This window comes from Gossypium raimondii, chromosome 11 (assembly GCF_025698545.1).
Source record: "Gossypium raimondii isolate GPD5lz chromosome 11, ASM2569854v1, whole genome shotgun sequence".
Taxonomy (NCBI): domain Eukaryota; kingdom Viridiplantae; phylum Streptophyta; class Magnoliopsida; order Malvales; family Malvaceae; genus Gossypium; species Gossypium raimondii.
Window position 1 is genome coordinate 34,174,814 of NC_068575.1, and position 16,638 is coordinate 34,191,451.

The window sequence follows — 16,638 nt, forward strand, 5'->3', positions numbered from 1 at the left end:
AGGAAACAACCTAAAAATTTTAATTTCTGAAAAATAACTTATCATGCTCTCATGTCTTCAAGTTTAAATAAACCAATACATAATTATTGACAAATTAATCTAAAACACATCAACAAAAATTCCAAATCGACAAAAATTCATTCTAATAGAAGTATGAGAAAATTACTTAAATACAATACATAATTTAGGATTTTCTAATAATTATATAAATAACCTCCTCATACTTAAGATGTACATTGTCCTCAATGTACAAACAGATATAATCACAGAATAAGCAGAATGTCATAAGAGAGGGAGAAAACTGAAATTGTTCTGAATATTGGAAGAACTTGCCGGAATGATAAAAAGTGAAATTGTAGAAAAATCTAGATGTAGTGCATGATTTCGAGCAAACTAATAAGAAAATAAACACAAAAAGTGAAGAAGATTAAAAGATTACTAACTCGATTAGAAACAACCATAAAAATAAAAATATAGTTCAAAAGATAAGAAATGAAATAAGGCTAAGAAAATAAGAATAAAAAGAACTAAAAATAACAATAAAAAAATAAAAAAAATCTAAAAAGAAAAAAAATAAACTCAATGGTCCTCATCGTCAGAGGTGTCGGTGTTGTGAGTTATCGGTGCTGAAGAGGAGATATAGAGATGTTGGTAGATCTGCTGTAATGTCGCGTCAATACTGTCAAACCTTTGAAAGTAGTGTTGCTCGAAGCGAGTGAACCGCTCGGAAATGTCCTCTAAGGTAGTAGCAGAAGATATAGAACGGTGACTCGAATGTGGAGGATGAGGTGGGTCCTCGTAATGAAAGGGGACATCATTGGTGAAGTCCTCGGGCTCATCCTGAGGGTTAGAACAAGATAATCGGTACTAAGGAGGATCCACTCCACGAAGTCGCTCGATCATCTTTATATGGGTCATGCTCATATTCCCTGTGGGGACATCTAGTCGACGAGTGTAGGCGAGGAGGACTGCTCTGGTGTGTCGAGGAGATCGATGTGTCGAGCGAGTCGAGTCACATAAGGGCCTAAACAAGTAGGACCCTTCTTGTTGCAGTCTGTTTGATGGTGAAATGCAAGAGCGATGAAGTACGCTGAATTGAAAATATGCCCTGTACCCATGCTCAATAAAAAATATGCATCGGTGGTATTGATGGCTTTGATGCTGTCTCTCCTACCGGTTAATGTGTGAGCCAAGAAGGCATGAATATACCATAAGGCCGGAGGAAGAGAAGTCGCCTTTGAGCGACTTGCGTCATAATGTCTCATACTTCCGTCATATGGGGTCCTTATGTTGAAATTTGACCATTGAATAATAGCATGGACGGTATTGGGCTTATAATTGATGATTTTATAATGTTTAATTAATGGACAAAATGGTAAATGATATATTATTATGAATTAAATAAACAAAACATAAAATTTCCATGTATTCTCATCTTTTTTTGGCCGAAAGTTGAAAGAAAAAGAAACCATGGTTGCTTAAATAGTTCAACACACTTGGAAGCTTAAATTAGGTATGTAATTTGTTCAGTTTTTAATGATTTTTACATTTTTGAGATCGTTGCTTTCTGTTTTATCAAGCCCATGCTTAAATTTCAGAATTTAATGATGAATTTGAGTTATGCCATTGTTTATTTTTTAAGCTTTGTGATGTTAAATGGTGAAATATGAAAGCTTGATGATAGATAAATATATTTTGTATTGTGATTTTTGATGAATTTGCTTAGTATGGACTAATTTGTGAAAATGAGAAATTGAAGGGTTAAAATGTGAAATATATGAAAGATATGGGCTTATATGAACTATATGAATATTTGGCCAAGCATGGGAAATATGAAATTTTGTGTATTTTGTGATTTTATAAAATAGTGACTAAAATGTTAAAAATGTGAATTTTAGGGGTTAAAGTGAAAAATGCCCTAATTATGTGTTTGTGGTTTGAATTGAATAAAATGTGTTATTAAATAACCAAATTTGAATTTATATAGATCAAGAACAAAAGAAAACATAATTAGATTGGGGGAAATCAAAAGTGGTCGAATAGCCGTTCTGGTCTGTTCGTCTTCGTCCGAGGTAAGTTCGTAAGAAAATAAATGCCTTTAAATTTGAATGTATATGTATTATATATGTCAAATTAAATTTTAATAAATATATGTGTAAATGCCGAACTGTTTTTAAGTATGGGAAAATTGTTTACGAGCTTAATTTGATTGAATTACTACATCTGAAAGCCTGTACGAACCATAGGATTCCGTTATGTGATATCGTGTAAGAGCACGTCAGGGACGTTGGCATCTATTTGTGATTTATGTGCAAGACCATGTCTGGGACATTGACATCAAATATGATTACGTGTAAGACCCTGTCTGGGACAGTGGCATCGTTATTTGATTACATGTAAGACCACGTCTGGGACGTTGGCATTGTATGAGCTTTTTGAGTTATCTGAGTATCCTTATGGATTCCAAATGGTTCAACGAGCAGTGTTAAGTTAAGATCGAGTGTGAAATCGAGTTAAATGGCTTAGGTACATGCGAAATTAAATGTTCATAAAAATAGGTAAGTATGATACTTGAGATGATGATATGAATTATATATGTTAAAGGTGTGACTAATATGTGCATGAGTTTGTTCATGTTCGACCATATTGATATAACTATGCTAATGTTCATTTGATAATTTATTTGCTTATAACATACTAGGCAATATAAACTTACTGTGTGTGTGTTTGTTCATTATTTTTTTTAGATTTTTGGAAAGCTAGTTACGAGCTCGGGGACTGTCAAGGAAGTCTGTCACACTATCGATGTCTATTTCGGTATTTTGAAAGCTTGAAACTTTGAACATATGGCATGTATAGCCTAGCATTTGTTTTGGTTGGCCTCGAAATTTGTATATATATTTAGCCATGCGAAAATGGCTCAATCTTCATGTTAATGTTCTAATGTTTAAGTAATTTTGGTCATGATATATGTGTGTAGTAATCTTGATATATAAATGTGTTTTGATTGTTAATGATGTTCTTGTTAATGCATTTTCGGTCATGGTATAGATTATGTGGTGTGTTTAGAATTTGGTTGCAGTATGAAGCAATGATATACATATATGTGGCTTATGATTAGTTCACTTTGGTATTTGCTTATTACTTGAGCTTATTATGGAGAAATGTTCCATTATATATATGCTTGGGATGTTTTGAAATATAATTCGGTATTGGACAATGAAAAGCTTGGTCTATAATCGGCTATGAAAGTAGCTCACTTTAAAAGTGAGTTTATGGTGTATGAAACATAGGTTAAATAATGGTTATGTCATTATTTTTGGTTGATTATTTAGATGTGAATGAAGATAGTAAATTATGGTTATGTTTTATGGTAGTTTGGTTTGGTCATACGAGTTTGAATTTGGGAACCGAATATATAAATAATGATTCTGTTGAACATAAGTTATTTGGTCGGTTGAACATTTTTCCCAATTAAGCACAAGGTTTGTTTCCTCACATCTCATTAGAACTTGTTCTAAATTTTTAAGACAAAGATGGAAAGAATTACCGAATACTAAGAACTCGTCTATAAATATGTCCATAATGTCTTCTACAAGTTCATCAAAGATGGCTAACTTGCAACGCTGAAAAGTAGCAGGAGCATTCCATAATCCAAAAGGCATTATTCCATAAGCAAACATACCATATGGACATGTAAATATCAGTTTTTCTTGGTCCTCGAGAGCTATAGGATTTGAAAGAAGCCAGAGAGTCCATCTAGGAAGCAATAATACATATGACCTGCTCATTTTTCCAACATTTGATTTCTGAATGGTAAAGGAAAATGATCTTTGTTCGTGGCATCGTTCAACTTTCTATAGTCAATATAAACTCTCCATCCCGTGACTGTTTTCTTTGGAATCAACTCGTTCTTCTCGTTGGCCACAACAGTCATGCCTCCCTTCTTAGGAACAACCTGCACAGGACTCACCCAAGTACTATCAGAAATAGGATAAATAACTCCAACATCTAGAAGTTTAATTACCTTAGACTTAACAACTTCCTTCATGTTAGGATTGAGCGTTCTTCGGGTGTTTTATTATTCAGAGTTCCACCGGTTGCTGCTTCAATTAGTAGCCTAGTTGAGGGATTCAAACTGTTATAGAAGGTTTGAACTTGTAACCATAGAGGTAACCCATAGTGAGGACACTTTCTCAATAAGTCCTTATACCTCTCCCATGCATCATATAAGGTCTCTAAGTCGATCTGAATGAAGAAATAGATATCATTGCTCAACTTGGCTATCTTATCCGGTGGGAAGTACTTTAGAAGGAACTTCTAGTTCATTTAAACCCATGTGGTAATGAAACCTCATGGTAAAGAGTTCAACCACTACTTAGCTTTGTTCTTCAACGAGAAAGGGAATAACCGTAGGTGAATGGCGTCAATGGCCCCATTAATCTTGAAAGTATCGCAGATTTACAAACTATTGTATCATCTGAATAGTGTTGAGCTTCAGTTTGAAATTTGTTGTAGCAATAGTGGGTCACGTAATATTTGGTTCAGGCCTAGTCAGAGTGGGCTTGGCATAATCGTACATAGTACGAGGAATACGATCTGGATTTGCAACAACTACAGGAGGCAGCTGATTATTCTGGTTATCACCCATCTCCTCTGTAATAATAATTTCCTCTTGTTCGTCTACTATATTTTCTTGACTTTGCCTTGCTTCTCTACGGTTTCTACGAGCTGTACTTTCAATTTCACTATCAAATAATAATGGTCTCAACGGGTTTCTTCTAGTCATAAACTAAAGGAATCTGCCAGAAACAAATAAAAGAAAAATTATAATGTAAAAATTAAACTAAAAATTATAATAAAAATAAAAATGGAAAAATTAATAAAAATCGAGTGTTCCTAATATTTTAGTCCCCGACAACGGTGCCAAAAAAACTTGATGGTCACTAAACTAACTATAAGTACGACTAAGGCAAACATACTTATCGTACAATAGTATAGCTATGGTGAGTAGGGAATATCGTATCCACGATGACTAAAAGTACTAGTAATTACCATTTTTCTATTATTGAGCCGAAAAGTTGGAGTGATTGTGTTTTAATCTAAAATTACTAAACTAATTTAACTAAAAACGCAACGTAGATTGAAATGGGGAAATCATATAACCAATGAGATAGACAATACCCAGTAAGGAATCCACCTAGACTTCACCTATTATTATGAATCTGAATTATACGATTTATTCATTTGTGTCTTGACCCGTAAAAATCCCTAAATTATGTTAATATCTCTTTCGAGAGTAAAAACAACTGACTCTAGGTTGATTAATTGAAATCTCTTTCTTATTAAAAATCCTGTTGTTACATTAACTCGATCTATGGATTTCCCTATTAGATTTGACTCTAATTCGGTAGATTTATGTCGTCCTATTTCTAGGATTGCATGCAACTCCACTCAATTATGCTAGATTTACTCTTAAACAGAGATTTTTGCTCCACTGAATTAAGTACATTAAACATTAATTAATATCCTGGAAATATTAAAACAAGAAATAAGCATACATAATTGAGAATAAGAATCAAGTATTTTTCATGTAAACATAGGTTTCATCCTCCCTAGGTATATAGGGAATTAGTTCATAATCCTGAATGAAAACATCTCAAAGTCAGAATAACCACAAGACATAAAGAAACTCAATAAAACTTCGAAAGAAATTAAAAGGAGATCTGCGATCTTGATGGAGATCCGCTTCTGAGTTGATTCCGATGGTGTTCTTTGAGTGTTTTCTTTAATCTTCTCTGGTTGCCTCCTTATGTCTTCTTCTAATGGGTATTTATAGACTTTAGAATGCTCAGAAAGCCTAAAAATTGGGTTTTTTTGGCGTATTTGGGAAGTAGGATGTGAAATCGACACGGGCTGGCACATGGGCATGTGCCCAACCCGTGTGGAAATGCCCAGGCCGTGTGGATCTTGAAAACAACTCTATTTGTCTGATTTCGACTTATTTTTTGCTCTCAAATGCTCTCATAAGTATAGAAACATGAATTTAAAGGATTAGGAGCATCAAATTAACTAATTTGCATAATTAATCAACCAAAAATGCATTAAGAATGTGGTTAAAATATGTTACTTCTATAGCTTATCAGTCACATTCATTTCTTCAGTTTTTCCCTAAAAGAAAATTTGTGGAGAATCAAAAATTTTTGATTGACTCTTGTAAGTGAATGAATGTGAATATTAAAAATTTCCAGAGTAGGTCATGTATACATGAGATAAGCGTGCCATATAATTTAGAAAAGAATGCCACATGAACTTGCCATGAATATATTGATCATACATTATTGAAATCGAAAATTAAAATCCTTGCATGTTCTTGAAAATATTGAGTGGGAGAAGGTCCCTAAACAAGACCTATGGCCTTCATGAATGGTCTCTTGTGATGACATGAAATGGACCTGCCTCAAGGTAGACTTTGTCATGTGGATTTCACTGAGAAGACTTCCTGAAAGTAAGTAGAATTTTCTTATGATCATATGATAGTTTGACCGGACCCTGTGATAAGTATTATCATGCAATACATTAACAAATTCTATCTTCAAAAGAGGAAAACTAGTCAAAGCTTGATACTCAGTGAGATTGTACCATGATGAATCATTTGTGGTGCATGATGGATAGGTGTTGAGTTGATAGTTATATACTCAAGATCTTCTAGTTAAGTAACTCCTTAAGGAGCTCTACTTAAGTTAGAATGATGGTCAAATGCTACACGATTATTAGTTCGTGTAATGCCTAAAAAAAATTAGGTTCATGTACTAATTGGATGGAAATCCATGTTCTTACTAGTTGATCATGATCACCCCATGGTAGCTTGATTCAATGGGTGTGAGAATTATCTTTGCAATGACTTACAAAAATTTTAAAGGCTTAATGTAAGATGCATGCATCATCTTAATGCATACTGTAATGTTGCAATACATTTTCAAACATTTGCTTAATACAAAGATATTAATATATGAATGTTTTTTCTCAGTCCAAAAATGACACCAACTCCCTTATTGAACATACTCACTGAAAACAAACTGAACAGAAATAACTATAAGGAATGGAAAAGAAACTTGATAATTTTCCTGAGCTGTGAGAAACTTAAAACAGTTCTAGATAATAAATACCCACCGGCCACTCAAGCTGAGGCTATAAAATGCTGGAAAGAGTTTGATAAGATAACTCGTTACTATATGCTGGCAAGCATGACTAGTACTCTATATAAACAACTTGAGAGCTATAAGACTGCTAAAGCGATTCTAGATAAGCTAGAAGACATGTTTGGAGGCTAAGCTGTCTTGGCTCAACAATTTTTCGTAACTAGATTGATGAATGCCAAACAAACACCCGACACTCCAGTCAAAGACCATATGATCACTCTTTTGGGCTACTTTACCGAGGCTACAGACAATGAGGCCAATTTGGACCAAAACACTCAAATTGATATGATGTTCAAAAGCTTGTCCAAGGATTTTGCTGGTTTTTGACTCATATATAACCTTGGCAACAAAAACCTGACCCTTACACAACTCATGAAAGAGTTACAATCCTATGAGTTGGTGTTGAACGGTGGCCAGTTGGTCCATAGAGTATAAGCAAATATAGCCATCACTTTTTCCTCAAAAGGGAAGGGAAACGCGCTAAGAAAGGCAAGGCTAAGGTCTCTAGGCCACCACAAGTGGAAAGGAAGAGAACCAGAAATGTTAAAGACTTATCTAAGTCGAAATGTTTCTTTTGTAGCAAAAAATGGCACTTTAATGCAAACTGTAAATAGTGGAAGAAATGCGTAGCTACCAAAGGCAAATGTATGGAACTCTTGATGATAGAAGCTTATTTAATGGAAGATTTAATAGACCACTGGGTCATTGATTCGGGAGCCACTAATCATGTTTGTGTTTCTCTATAGGGGTTCCAAGAAGACGAAAGATCTTAGAGATAAGAGCTTATCATTGCAGACCGGGAACGAGACAAGTGTGCCAGCTGAAGTAGTGGAAGTTGTACATCTTTAATTTGATAAATTTAGGAAGATTATTTTAAAAGACGTTTTCTATGTACCAAGTTTCAAAATAAAATTAATTTCTCTTGCATGTTTATATAAAGATGGCTTGATCATGACTTTTTATAATGGAATTGAAATATGTAGAAATCATAATCTTATCTGTAATGGATGAATATCAAATAATCTTTATTTTATCAAACCAAAGATGTACACACTGCTTAGGACTGAAATATCGAATAAAAGACTTAAAACTTCTCACTCTAATGAGGCATACTTTTGGCATTTGAGACTTGGTCATGTTAACAGAGAAAGAATCACTAGACTTGTGAAAGACGACATCTTAAGTTCACTTAAAGAAGTTGATCTTCAATAGTGTGGATCTTGCTTAGAAGGTAATATGACTACGCGATCTTTTAATGTAAAAGGAATGAAGGCCAGAAAACCCTAGAACTTGACCACACTGACGTTTGTGGCCTCATGAGTATTTGTGCAAGAGGTGGTTATAAGTATTTTGTAACCTTTATTACTGATTATTCCAAATAAGAGTATGTATACCTGATGCACCATAAAAGTGAAACCTTTGATAAATTCAAAGAGTTTGGTGCGAAAGTGGAGAAACAACTAGGTTTACCCATAAAGGCAATCTGGTGTGATTGAGGTAGAGATTATTTATATGATTATTTCTTAGGATACCTTATAGAGAATGAGATTCTATCCCAATTAATCACGTCGACACTCCACAAAATAATGGCGCGACAAAGAGAAGAAATCGAACGTTGTTAGACATGGTACATTCAATGTTAAGTTATTCGAAGTTACCAATCTCTTTTTAGAGATACGCTGTGAAAACAGTTGCTATATTCTGAATGATGTGCCAAGTAAGGAAGCATCAAAAATCCCATACGAATTGTGGCATGGAAGGGAGCTAAATCTTAATCATTTTAGGGCTTGGGGATGCCAAACCCACGTATTGGATAAATATGCGAGTAAGTTAGAATTAGGAATAAAATTGTGCATGTTTGTTGGATATCGAAAGGGAACAAAGGTGGTTTTTTTTATAACCCGAAAGAGCAAACTATTATAGTCTCAACTTATGCTACTTTTCTTGAAGAAATTTACACGAATGACTTCAAACCTTAAAGTAAAGAGGCAAATGATGCAGTCTGCCTCAATAATGTGAGTCGAGTAGTCTTAATTGCCCGATTGTCAATGAGAAAGTATCATTCCAAACTTGTATTAGGCTTGTAATCAGCTAAGTGATATGATAATGGGTGTAATTAGGTTCAAAGTAGGTTAAGTATGGTTTGAATAAGTTGGGATAATAAAGAATTAATGATAGGTAATTTGATAAGTAGGTGGAATGGAAATCGAACTCAAGTGTCAAGAACGAACCAACACTATTGAGAGTGTGACTCGGGACTTATATAGCTTAAGGTGGTTTGGTGAATGAAAGAAGGGGACCTTGACCCGTTACCTAACAAGGTAGGAACCAATAGTATAAGGTATAGGGTGAACGCCACACCAAGATGGTGATAATTTCAAGAAGAGAATTAGATTGACGCTACTGACGAGCAGATAAGTCAAGTGAGACTCAAATGAAATTTGGAGAGGAAGAAACCTTACAAAGAACTTTATGTTCATTCAAATTGGAAAAAAGTCTATACAAAATGAAATTAGCTAAGTATTTATAGCTATTACATAGGCTAACCGAATAGACAAATTACATAGCTTAATGACTAAGTATTCGGCTTTAAATGAGCGAAAATATTCTAGAATAAATCCATAAGTCTTCCTTGTCCATGTTCAACCTTTGAGGACGCCACAAGTCAGCTTAATGATAAAAAAATTCACCTGAATAAATTTGGAATCATTGGGAGCTGATTGGGCATGTCTAGGTTCCGCTATGAGCTTAAATGAGCTCAATTAATTTGCCTTGTTCACCCGAGTGTTGCATGCATTAATTGGGCAGCTTGAATAGTCATCAGAAATGTGAACACCAAGTTGAAGATCCATTTGAATGTGAATGCTTATAGCCTAATGGACTTTATGTGTGAATGGGGAATTCGGCAAGTGTGAATACCTTTAAGGCTGCTTTCGGGAGATGTTCGGCCAACTTGGGAAATTGATGGACAGCTACTCCTTGGCCAAATAGGTGCTTGGAGAAGCCAAACAATCAGCCACCATGCATTGTAGCCGACCATGTATGAATCCTTCCATGCGTTGTATCCGATCATACATGCACCATGCATTAATTTCCGTTCATGCATTCGACTGCAGCTAAAAAACAAAAAAAAAACATTAAAAAAAAGCTAAGTTTGGCTGAACCAAAATAAAGACTTGCTTTAGACACATTAATAAACATATAATGAAACTATGACATATTTAATATGGTCTTAACAAACACATTAATTCCGCTAGCTCAAAAGATACTAAAAACATGTATAAGCTGTAATGAGCTAATAAACTAATCAATGAGTTGAAACAAAAATAAACTAATTAAAGTAATCACTTATTTTATTTCTAGCAATAAAGTAAATGAGCTGGGAATAAATTGAAATGAGCTCAAATGAGCTGAAAGAAGCTCAAATGAGCTGATTTGAGCTGAACAGAGCTCGGAAAGCTGAAGAGGAGCTAAGGTTAACTTGCAAGAGGTTGCAAGGATTCCTCATTGCGTTGGTCCTGGCTTCTTTAATGTGTTCAGACAACGGTTCAGCCAATATTCGAGTGACTAAGGCTGAAATGGCCTCTTTGAAGAACTTAGCTCGAGCTCGCGTTATAGGACCTTTGGGCAGCACCGTCGGATCCTTGATCGAGCTAGGTGAGCTTTGGGGCGTGCTTGTATCATTCCCCCTCTTCAAAGTGACTTGTCCTCAAGTCAGAATCTGCATCAAAGGGAGACAAATCAGAAACATTAAAACTTGCACTTATATTATACTCACCAGGTATGTCTAGTTTGTAGGAATTCTCATTGATTCGTTCTAGGACTTGGAAAGGTCCGTCTCCTCGAGGTAATAATTTGGACTTCTATTGGGCTGGAAAATTCTCTTTGCGCATATGAACCCAAAGCCAATCACCGAGTTCAAAAACAACTTGCTTTCGTCATTTGTTCACCTTTTGCACATAGGTTTCGGTTCTTATGGCACGAACCTTTTGATGCAGCTCTGTTACATAATCAGCTTTTTTCCTAGCATCAGAATGAATCAATTGATCATGAGTTAATGGAAATAAATCTAATGGAGTTAATGGATTAAACTCGTAAACTATTTCAAAAGGCGAATATTTAATTTCTGAATCAATAGATCGGTTGTAGGTGAACTCGATATGTGAAAAACATTCTTCCCACGATTTCAAGTTCTTTCAGATGATTGCTCGAAGTAATGTGGATAGAACGCGGTTGATCACTTCTGGTTTTACATCTGTTTGAGGGTGGGAAGTAGTTGAGAACAACAACTTAGTTCCAAGTTTGCCGCACAACGATCTCTAAAAATGACTTAGGAATTTTGCATCGCGATTGAACACGATGGTTCGCGAAATGCCATGTAGTCGAACAATGTCCCTAAAGAAAAGGTTAGCAATATGAACAGCATCATCAGCTTTCGTACATGTAATAAAATGCAACATCTTAAAAAATCTATCAACAACAACAAAAATGTAATCCTTCCCCATTTTCGTTTTATGTAATCTAAGAACAAAGTCCATGGATATATCCATCCAAGGAGCTTCGGGTATGGGCAGTAGAGTGTATGGGCCGTGTGGTTGAATCTACGTCATGCATCGCTCGTGAACTTGTTCAATGTCTCTTCTCATCCCAGGCCAGTAGAAATGTTCTTGGAGCGTTGCTAAGGTCTAACTTACTCCGAAATGTCCCATGAGGCATCTGCTATATGCCTCGTGCAGAAGTAAGTCCCGAATGGAACTTTGGGGAATGCATAGCTTTCCTTCCTTGAATAGAAAGCCTTCATACCTATAAAAGTTCTCAAAAGCAGGATTCTCACAAGCAGTAAAAATCTCACCAAAATTAGCATCATTAGCATACAAATCTTTCAAGAAAGAAAATCTAAGCAGTTTTGATTCAAGAGACGAAAATAACGTATATCTTCTCGAAAACACGTCAGCTACGATGTTATCTTTACCTTTTTTGTACTTTAGAACATAAGGAAAAGACTCGAGATACTCAACCCATTTGGCATGACACTTATTCAACTTATGCTGGCCCTTGATGTACTTCAACGCTTCATGATCAGAATGAATCATAAACTCTTTCGGCCATAGATAGTGTTGCCACATCTTAAGGGATCGAATTAGCGTGTACATTTCTTTGTCATAAATAGGATAGTTAAGCGGGGTTCCATTAAGTTTATCACTAAAATAAGCAATGGGCCTTCCGTCTTGAGTTAGAACAACACCTATTCCAACACCTGATGCATCACATTCAAGTTTAAAGGTTTTAGCAAAATCGCGTAATGCAAGTAGAGGTGCGTTAGTAAGATAGTTTTTAATTTCAATAAAAGACTTCTCTTGCTGTCGGTCCAATGGAAATTCGAATTCTTCTTAATCACGCTCGTCAAAGGTGCGGCTATAGAGCTAAAATTGGGCACATATCGTCTGTAGAAACTCGCCAAGCCATGGAAGCTCTGCAATTGGCTAATACTTGTTGGTCTCGGCCACTTTTGTATAGCTTTTATCTTCTCTTGGTCCACTTCTAATCCTTTCAAACAAACTAAAAAACTATGAAAGATAACCTGATCAGAACAAAAGGTACATTTCTTAAGGTTAGCATAAAGGGTTTCCTTACGTAGAACATCCCAAACAGATTTGAGGTGCATCACATGCTCTTCCAATGATTTGCTATATATAAGGATTTCATCGAAATAAAAAACATAGAACTTAGTGATGAAAGACCTTAAAACATAGTTCATTAACCTCATAAAGGTACTAGGAGCGTTGGTTAGGCCAAACGGCATGACCAACCACTCATACAAACCATGTTTAGTTTCGAAGGCCATCTTCCACTCGCCGCCTTCTCGCATACGAATCTGATGGTAGCCATTTTTCAAATCGATCTTCGAGAATGGTTTTGCTCCTTAGTTCATCTAGCATGTCATCTAAGCGAGGTATCAGATGTCGATATTTGATGGTGATCTTATTTACGCCTCAACAGTCTACACACATCCACCATGTCCCATCTTTCTTCGGCACTAACAAAATAGGTACGGCACAAGGGCTAAGGCTTTCACGGATATAGCCTTTTTCCATCAACTCATTGACTTGTTGTTGTAATTCCTTAGTCTCTTCAGGGTTCATCCTATAGGCTGGTCGGTTTGGAATTACGGCTTCAAGCACGAAATTGATTTGATGCTCGATTCCGCAAAATGGTGGCAATCCACTTTGAGTTTCTTCCGGGAACACATCTTGGAAATTCTGTAAGAGAAACAAACATAAGATGTAGATCCTTGGGTAACTTGTTAGTGTTAAATAAATTTTCCTTGTACATGAGTACAAGAACGAATTGTGTCCACAACAGTGCTTTCTGGACTTCACTCACTTTTGCAATCAAACTAATTTTCTCATATTCTTTTTCTTTTCTCGTTTTCTTTTCATTCGCTTTTCCTATATTTCTTTTCTTTTACTCATTTTCAATTTTTTCTTTTTCTCTCATTTATTCTACAGAAGTTTTCAATTTCATTTGATCCTTGTAGACTTGCTTCGGTGTCAACGGGGCTAATGAGAAGTTCTTCCCCAAATATTTAAATGTATATCTATTTGTATACCTGTCATGGACAACTCTTTGGTCGAACTGCCACGGTTTTCCAAGCAACAGATGACCCGCGTCCATGGGTACTACATCGTAAAGCACTTTATCCTCGTATTTTCTAATTGAAAATGATACAAGTACTTGTTTTGTTACCTGTAACTCACCACCATCATTGAGCCATTGTAGCTTGTAGGGGCTCGGGTGCTTGGTGGTCAAAATTTTTTTTAACACTAAGTCTACTAAACAGGAAGATGATGATCCATTCATATATGACAAAGTGATGCAGAGTGTTGATTCCAAGCTTTGGGAAATATTTATGAAAGTTGAGATGGAATCCATGTATTCCAACTCAGTGTGGGAACTTGTAGACTTACTGAAAGGGATAAAACCCATAAAGTGTAAGTGGATCTATGAGAGGAAAAGAAATGTGAATGGAAAAGTGAAAACTTATAAGGCCAGACTTGTAGCAAGATGTTATACTTAGAAAGAAGTATCGATTATGAGGAAACCTTATATCTGATTTCCATTCTTAAGTCAATCCGCGTATTAGTATCCGTTGCAGTGACTCTCGATTATGAGATCTGGTAAATGAATGTTAAGACAACATTTTTAAACAACTATCTTGAAGAGAGCATCTACATGATGCAACCCAGTAGATATATAGCTAAATGAAACAATCATAAAGTTTGCAAACTACATAGGTTCATAAATTGACTTAAGCAATCATCCCATTCATGGAATCAAAGATTTGATCAGACAATCAAGACTTTTGGATTTGAGTAAAATGTAAATGAACCTTGTACTTACAAATGTTTAGGGATGGAAATGTGGTCTTTCTCATTCTATATGTCGATGACATTCTACTAATTGGAAATGATGTAGGGACATTGTCATCAGTTAAACTATGTTTAACCAAACAATTTAGCATGAATGACTTGGAAGAAGTCAATTCAATTCTAGGTATTCGGATATTAAGGGATCAAAAGAACAAAGTGATAGCACTATCTCAAGCTCCATACATACATAAGATATTGGAGCGTGATGCAATGACCGACTCGAAGAAGGGAAATCAACCTTTCGTATCGAGATTTCATATCTCTTTAGAGGAATATCCTATGACAGTGGAAGAAATAGAAAACATGAGAAATGTTTCTTATGCTTTTGTAGTAGGAAGTCTCATGTATGTTATGCTATACATACGCATTGATATTTATTGTGCAGTGGGATTGGTAAGTCAATATCAGACGAATCCAAGTGTAAAAAACTGACAAGCAATTAAGCATATACTCAAGGATTTATGGAAAGCAAGGGATTATATGCTTGTGTATTCCGGATGAGACTTTACTCCTATTGAATATACTAATTCTGTCTTCTAAACTTGTCAGGATTCGAGGAAATTGACATTAGATTGTTCTTTTATACTAAGCGATGGGTCCATAGTGTGAATAACTGTCAAACAAGGTTACATTGCTAACTTCACTATAGAGGGCCAAATATAAGATGCGAAAAAGCTGACACTGTAACAATGTGGATATAGCTAAACTTAAAAGAAATAATATAAGGACATATCACATTAAACGAGACGGTAGTGTTTGACGGAATAATGGATGTAGTCAAAGAACGCATCTGGGGACATACCCTGGGGTTTGTTTTACCAAGACTTTACTAGCTAGAGAGTTATTTAGGGAACATGTGGGGAGGCATGGGAAACTGTTGGATTTGGTGCCCTAAGTGTAATATTTTTGTTAATATATACTTGTAATTTTTTCAAACAGATTAGTTAATAAAACAAATTCATTCATTACATTAATATACATCGTATAATTTTCCTCACATGGTTTTTCCACGCAAAGCAAAATGGAAGCAAATATTACTCATAGGTTTTCTAAATGTTTAACTAATACTAATGGGTATTACGTCGTTGGGTCATAGTACAGAAAGACAACTTGTATTAGTAGAAAAACCTAAACAGGTCCTTAATCTAATCATAAATGAGAAAATCGATTAAAAGAATAATATGTTGTCTATCAAGTCCAATTGGGGAGATACCTTATCTTGGGCTTCTAAGCGAATGACTACAAGAAGATAGAGACATAGATGTGACTGACTGGACTGACAATACATTAGACAAGACCCAAGTAGAATATATCCTGAATCCGTTTATGGATTTATTCACTTGTGATGTTCATAGTGTGACATACCTAAATCCTGAGTGGATGGCGAACTATGTATGCTTGACTCATACACTTTGATGTAAAAAAACCTAAGTTCAAACAGATAAGGAATCAAAAGCTGGTATGTTGGATGTATGATTTCTGTAGTATGTAGTGTCATTCACAACAATGGAATTCATAGCCCAAAACATGGGTAAATGAGATCTTCTCATTGACATTACATGGTTGATGAAAAGTAAACGTGACCACGAGCCGTTCTTCTTTATAATATGACTTAATCACTATTTGATAATGATTTACTTTTCATGAAGAAAGATATAATGGTCACCATGAGATAAAATAGAATCATATTGGGAGAATGAATATTATCCTAAAGAGATTAAGGATATCGTATGAGGGTAACAAACTAATACAAGGTCATTGGACATGCATTGAGTAGTTGTTTTCGTAATGGTATGTCGTTAAAGAGAGCTTAGTCATGATACTATAGTTGAATGATTTTATTACTAAATGAGTTTATAATTAATAGGTGAAAAGCAGGAAATTAATTATATACCATTTGAGCCTAAACTACATATGTTTAATCGGTCCCTCCGCTAGCTTGTTGAAACCAGAACTGAATTGATTAATAGGCGAAAAGTAGGAACTTAATTATAAATCATTTGATT

At 35.3% G+C, this 16,638-nt stretch overlaps 1 non-coding gene across 1 annotated transcript; it reads left to right on the forward strand.

Annotated features, from left to right (window-relative positions):
* Window positions 1–4,174: 4,174 nt before the first annotated feature.
* LOC128035064 (small nucleolar RNA R71) lies at window positions 4,175–4,281 on the forward strand. The gene has a single exon (XR_008191469.1). It is a non-coding gene; the product is annotated as a small nucleolar RNA R71 (small nucleolar RNA).
* Window positions 4,282–16,638: the final 12,357 nt, after the last annotated feature.